The sequence below is a fragment of the Rhinolophus hipposideros genome, assembly GCF_964194185.1.
Source record: "Rhinolophus hipposideros genome assembly, chromosome: 9".
NCBI classification, from domain to species: domain Eukaryota; kingdom Metazoa; phylum Chordata; class Mammalia; order Chiroptera; family Rhinolophidae; genus Rhinolophus; species Rhinolophus hipposideros.
Genome location: NC_138055.1, coordinates 5,489,585 through 5,496,731, shown reverse-complemented (window position 1 = coordinate 5,496,731; position 7,147 = coordinate 5,489,585).

Sequence of the window (7,147 nt, the reverse complement as noted above, 5' to 3'; positions counted from 1 at the left end):
TGCAGGCCCAGTGGTGGCCCTCTGGTGTGGTAGGAAATTGAAAACCTAAGGGTCTGGGGCTGGGGGACACCCAGGCTGGGCTGGGGGCTTCTCCGCTGACCTTTTTCTTCAGTCATGTCACTACCTCCAGGGACATCAGCGCTGCCTGCCGGGCCTGCCTCCTCTCACCTCACCTTCTGGGGTCCCCTGTCTGAAACACTCCCCAGAGCCTGAGGCAGGAAGCCCCTGGTTGTGGGGGTTGGAGTAGGCATTTGGAACCAGGCTCAGGCTCAGCCCTGGGGACAGCCGGCAGGAGACCAGCTTGGCCTTTTCCTAGGGGGGGAGGGGGGGCTCTGTTCTTTCCGTTGTTTGGCCTTTATTTGCTCTCAGTTTCCTAGGAAATTTGCTTTGGGGGAGATAACCAGCTGGTCGGTCTCAGCCGGACCAAGAGTACCACACTTTCCTCTGTGTGTCCCTCAGGCCCGGGAGCCTCCCTGGAGAATGGTGCAGCCCTGGCATCATTTGGAGAGTGAGAGGGGGAAGCCAGGGGGTGGGGGTGGGGCAGAAGACGTGAGAGTATGAGAGGGGGAGAGAAATGCGAAAAGGGAAAGCAAGAGGATGGAATAACAAGAAAGATTCACAGAGGACCAGAGATGGGGGCAGGAGAAAAAGACAGGGAAAAGGATCACGGGGAGGGAGAGGTCTTGGGAGTGAGCCCCAGCCACTGCCCCCTGCCCCCATCCCAACCCACACACACTCCATCCCCAGGTACCTCCCGTCAGTCTCAGCTCCAAGCAGGTAGAGGCCTTTGGCTGCTTGGGTCTGAGGCTGAAGAGCCCTGGGCAGGCCCTTTGGTTCCCTGAGCCCAGAGAGAAGGGGGTTGAAACCTGCGGCTTGAGCCTCAACCTCTTGGATGGACACATGTCATGTGGGGTCTCAGCTCCCCGCACAAGAAGGCAGGACACGGTGAGGCCAAAAAGGAACACCCATGGAGCCATGGGGGAGTCACACCACTATAGTCTCGCTGGCGGCTGGGTTGGAGACACAGGGAGCAGAATCCACACGATGTGCAGTCCGCCGTCCGCTTCTCTGCCAACCAACCAACCCCCTTGCCAACTGAAATCCGCGCTTGCCAACTCAGCCACGGCAGTTGTATCAGTGGCTAACAGCCAACTGGTTACAGCTGACGGCTAACTGGTTACAGCTGACGGCCATCTACTACCCGAGCCAGCACCTTTCCACGTGAGGCCGAGAGCCTGGAAACTGCTCTCTGGGACTCTGTCCCCACACCACATCTGGGAGCTATGCGCCCAGGTGGTTGTCACACAATGGAAGCACATGAGCTCCAAGTGGGAACAATGTGTGACCTGGCTGAGCCAGGCCACACACCACAGGCGCCATGACCACACTGGCTACTGGCCCTGGGCTTCCTTCTGACCAGACACTCAGAAGCTGCCGAGGGTAGGGCTGTGACCACAGGACCATGCGTGCAGTCAATACCAGCACAGCCTTTACACATGAGCAGACCCACTCATTCATCCAACACACCCCCATTGAGTGGCTTCTGAGCCGGCTGTGTGCTGCGAGGCCACACCAGGGGCTCACAGAGTAGTGACGGGGACAGGCCAATCAGTCAGGGCACTGGGGTGTGTCCAGGGGCCCCAGGAGCCCAGAGGAGGTGTCTGAACCATCTGGGGGGAGGCTTCCTCGTGGGGTAAGAAGAGGAAAAGTTGGCTGGAAAGCATGTTCCTGGAGGGGAAGCAGCCTGAGCAAAGGCTCAGATGTAGGAAAGAGCAACGTATGTGTGGAAAGCACCTGTTGGTTGTGTAACAGTGAAATTTGGTAAATCAATAATGTAATTACACTTAGCTAGTTTGCAGTTAGATCTGTCCTGATATTCAGCTGTGTTCTTTTTGTTTCCCACCACTGATCAACTGAAGAACTCTCTTTCCCTTTCTCAAGACTACCCACACCTCGTTAACCATTTAATCAGCAGAATCCTCACCTGAAAAGGGCAATTTCTTAATCCTCAGGCGCCCAGACACCGGAATCCAATTTGCAACTCCAGTTACAGTTTTTACTGGTGACACATAAAGCCCCAGACCCCAGTGGAGTCTAGAGTCCGGAGATAACATTATCTTAAAACAGACCAGACCCCAGGAAGAACATCAGCCCTTGGACCTTCCTGAGCGACTTTCCTTTGTTCTTCTTGTGTACCTATAAAACCTTCTGCCCATTCTAAGAACCGGCAGATGGCCTTTGGACAGAGGTCCGCCATCTTCCCAGAATGCCTGCATTCTGAATAAACCTGCTTTTCTTTCTACCAACCTCGTCTCTCGATTTTTAACTTTTGCAAGTGGCAGGCAGCCGGACCTTAGCATGGGATCAGTTGGAATTCTCAAGCTGGGGGCTTGCCAAGGCCAGAACCAGGCACAGAGCAAGGAGGGGTGTAGTGGAGAGGGAACATGAGTGTGGAGGGGAAACTGAGGACACCCAGCACAATCGTGAAGGGAAAGGACGAAGGACAACCTGGCAGAGCCTGAGCTGAGAGAAGAGAACAAAAAGAAAGGGATTACATACCTCCCCCCACACGCTGCCCCCCAAGGACTACAGATAGCCAATATTAGATTGTGGCCGAAAAAGGGGTTCTAAGAAAGTCACCTCACAGGGTGATCCGATCATAAATTCCTTACTGGGCTGGTCATCATGGGGAGTGCCACCCCAGGCACATCAAACCTTTTTTATAAGAGGTTTATCTTTGCCTTAAGCCAGGCTTGTGCATTGTTTTGTACATCTAGGTCAATTAACACACCTTTGAAAGAAGTGCAACTGCCCTCACGAGAGCACAAAATCTCGTTAAGTTCGCTGGAATCCAATCCCTGCCTTGCTTCCTCCCCCCAGCCCCCTCATCATCCTTAGGGTCCCTCCTTAATTCCAAAGGCATAAAAGAAGCTGCAAACTGTCTTTCTCCAGAAGCATTTGAGATCTTGCTCCCTGGCATATGTCATCAGTTTGGCTCAAACTCTTATAAAAATTCTCTACAGGTTTGGACATTCTTGCATCAACAAGATACAGCATATAAAATAATAACCAAGTTTCAAATGTTTAGAAACATAAAGGAGGGAATAAAAATAGTGAGTAGGGAACAAGAGACTATCAAAAGTGGCCAGGCTGATTTAAAATAAACCAAACAGAACTTGTAGATATTAAAAGTATAATTTTAAAACTTAAATTCTCAGTGGAGAGCGGTTTAAACAGCAGACTGGACACGATGAAGAATTAGCTGGAAGACAGATATAAAGAAATGCTTCATAATGCAGCCCAGGGAGACAAGGAGACGGAAAATGTGGAAGAGCCCAGGAGACAGAGGGTAGAATAGGAGGTATAGCAGAGTCTAACCTGAGTCCCTGAAAGCAAGGTTGCAGGGCAGGCGGCAAGCGAAGAGATAACGGCTGAGAATTTTCCAGAAATGGTGCAAGTCCTGAACCTACAAATACAGGAATCACAATATATATTGAGCAGAATCAATACAAATAATCTAAACATAGGAATGTTTTCACAAACCTGCAAAAGTCAGCTACATCCTCTGGACTCCTGTGGCCCCTACTTCTAACACACTGCCCCCCCCATGTCCTGTGGCCTCACCGCCTGGCCCCGCGTGGGGTCAGAGACTTGCAGGGGCCACTGTGCTGCCCGCCCCCCAGCCCTATCCTCTCCTAAGAGCTGCTTGTCTGCCCTCCCCCGCTTTGCAGGCCAGAGGGTGGCCCTCACCGCCCTCCACGCCAGCTGCCTCACTGCCCAGTTCTCAGGCCTGGCTAGGCTTCTCTGTCCTCAGCCTCAGGAGCTGTGTCCATGTCCTGCCCCTGATCCTCTGTGGAACTGGCCAAGTCCCTGCCCTGTCTGGGCCTTAGCCCTCCCCTCTTGAAGATGGAATTAGGCTCCCTGCCCCACCTGCCTGAAGTGTTGTGTGAGGACAACCCTGGAGGGAGGTTTTGATTTTGCTGGAAGAGGAAGGAAGGAGGCCTGGGGACACTGAGCCCACCTGGGGGTTTTCAAATGACTTCTTCCTGCCCCGAGGTCTGAGCGGCCGGGCACCGCGTTCCTGGCCCTGGACCATCCAAGTATCTTCCTCTCTCGGCAGCGCCGGATCTTGTTACCAGTCCAAAATCCGTGTGCCCGACACTGGGAAAGGTCAAATCTCAAAACATCAGAGTTTGGAGTAAGGAAAGTTTTATTGAGAATGCATCAAACCATGCCAACCGAGAAGATGGGAGATCTAATCTCCAAATCCATCTTAAGAAAGTACAGAGTCCAGGCTTCCTTTACGTGGAGGGAAGGGGGATGGGAGGGGAAGAGGTGACTGAGGACCTCAGACATGTGGGCGCCAGCAGGGGTCGGGGAAGTGTGCTGGTTGCTATGAGTCTGGTCAGAAGGTTCCTCCAAAACTTTGATAAACTTCCCTTGTCTGCTCAAGCCCAAAGCAGAATTCTAATAATGATTAGTGTGTCTACATGCAAGACTAAGCAGAAGCTATTAGCCTGAAGGCCACGGAACACAGCAGCACACTCGAACAAGATGGAGTCAGAGAGACAGAGCGTTTCACACTATGACATCCTTTTACTGGAATGACAAGCGTGTTCCCAGCATGTCCCGTCTCACTCGGTGGTCTCTCCAGGTGCCTTAGTGCCCCTGTTCAAAGGCTGGGCGCAGAGCCAGCCAGACCTCTTGTGGCCACCGTGAGTGCCCTGCCCCGAGAATGAAGGCTCACGGCCAGCTGATGACCGAGGACTGATGGCCTCAGCTTGGCGCCCGGAGAGGAGGTCCCTCATCACTATGAGCTATAATCCCATGAGTTCCCTCCCATCAGCCAGAGCTCTGACTCCTGCCATTTATTTATGTCTCTTGGCCACTGAGCACCCAAGGCGTCTGGCTTGGCTCCAAGGCTTTCTGGGCATCAATCAGATAAGTCTCCAGGAGGCAAAACTAGAAACACACACGGGGAGGGAGAACGACGACCAGGTCGCTTGGCCCTCGCCATAACCTTGCAAGGTGGAACCGGGACGACTGTTTCCATTTTGCAGCCAGGAGGGGCCAGCAGCAGGAGCTGGGCAGGGCTTTGGGGCTCCGCGCCAGGACTCCAGGGCTCTGTGACAGCGCCAACGGCCAGGCCTTTCTTCGTAACCCTGGTTCATGCAGTCAGGTTAAGGACATGGCAGGACTGAATGAAGGCCCCCATGGCCAGCATTTCACATGAGTTTCTACCCTTGGAGTGGAGACCTTCCCTGGTCATGCCTGCCTGTCTCTGACTCTCCCAGTCCATGTTGCTTTGACCTGGTATTTGAAATAAAACAAAACAATCAGGAGATAGAAATAGTCCGCTAATGAACTTAAAATGGTTCCACAGAAAAGGAAGACAAAGGTCAGCGCTGCCTAGGGTGGTGTCGACCCTTCGGGAAACAAGAGAAGACTTTCCATGGTTCCTTGAATCACCAGTTTATGTTGGAGGGGGTGACAAGCATCTCTGTACTCTCAGGCAGCATTGAGAGGCCTCTTCCTGACCTGAACCTGTCCCTGGCGACCTCCTGGGGGCAGGGGCACAGAGGAGGGGCAGAAATGCCAGGGCCCTCACTCCCTCTAGGCCAGAGGAGCAAGGGGACGAAGAGGCTGGAGGCCACGGCATGCTCCCCGCCCCCACGCCCATAGCCCTATCTGCCCTTCGCATGCTTAGGCTTAGTGTCACTCAGCTGTTCCTCTTCCAGGAGATGGTGTGTCCTTCAGAACCTCAGTTTCCTCATCTGTAAACTAGGAGGAATGCTCATCCTTCCCTCCCAGGCTCCGTGGTGAAGAGCTGGTTTCCTGGGGCCCTGTACAAGGAAGGCACCGTGGAGGAGGAAAGGGTGACCCCGTCACCCCCAAGGGCTTGTGGTTCGGCAGCCCGTGGCCTCTCTCCCTCAGCTGTCCCTCAGCCATCAGGATGTCTTTCTGTACAGTCTTAGCCTTAACCAAATCATCTGGGCATCTGGCTCCAGTTCTGGCACGTGCCACTGCTGCTCCACCCCCCTCTAAATGGACAAGACGGCAGATTAAATATCAATTATGTCCCTATGACCCATGACTGGGTTTTCCCGGCGACATGGGATTTTTCTAAGTGAGAGGAAGCCAGAGAGGTCCTGGGCGACTTCCAGGGAGACTCTCATCTCCCAGGCTCTGCTGACGCCTCCTTCAGGAAGCCTCAGGAATGTCTCAGTTTCAGCCACCTCGGAGTACATCCCTTCCTTTGGGCTCTGAGCTTCGGTCCTCTAGCTGGGGCCAGCCAGGGACAGTGGGCTGGAATCACAAGTCCCTTCCTGTTTGCAGAGTGCTCTGAAAACTGTATAGTCACCCCAAACACACAGACTCGTCACCATCAGCACTCTCCTCATTTGAAGCAGCCATGAAGCTGGCCCTGTGTGGGTTTAGTCCCAGCTAGCCGAGTACCAGCTGTGTGCTTTGGGCAAGTCCCCAGGCTCCTGGGCCTCAGTTCTCCTCTGAAGAACGGGGATGACTGGCGACAGGCAGGGGGAACTTTTAATAGGAAGATGAATGATGACCTGGTAAGTGCCAGTCACACAGCTGGGGCTCAGCACATGGGGCGATTTCAGTGGTAGCAGCTGCCCAGCCACTGCGGGTCAACGTAGCACACTTGTGGTCCCTCAGTTTTAAGTACATTTTTAAGAAGATTCATAATTGTTGAAAAAGGAACAAAGAAATGTGAGCAATCATAAACTCACAACAGTGACAATAACATGTTTTTAGCAAATGGTGTGGGGTCAATGGAATGTCCACATGGATATAAGCGGAATTCGATGCCACACTCCACACCATACATAAAACACAATTCCCAGTGGATTGAGAAAGGTAAAACAATAAAGCGTCGAGAAGGAAATCTAAGGGACTATCTTCATTCCTTTGGGTTATGCAGAGCGTCTTATAGAGGATGCAGAACCCACCAACAATAAAGAAAATGATTGATATTTAGGCTATGTTAAAATTAAGAGTTTCTTTTTACTAAGAGAGAAAATAAAAGGTAATCCACAGAATGGGAAAAGATATTTGCAATATAAATTCATGACAATCATCAGCGCTACCTATCAATATGATAAACAGAATCAAAAAGTGGACAAAGGAC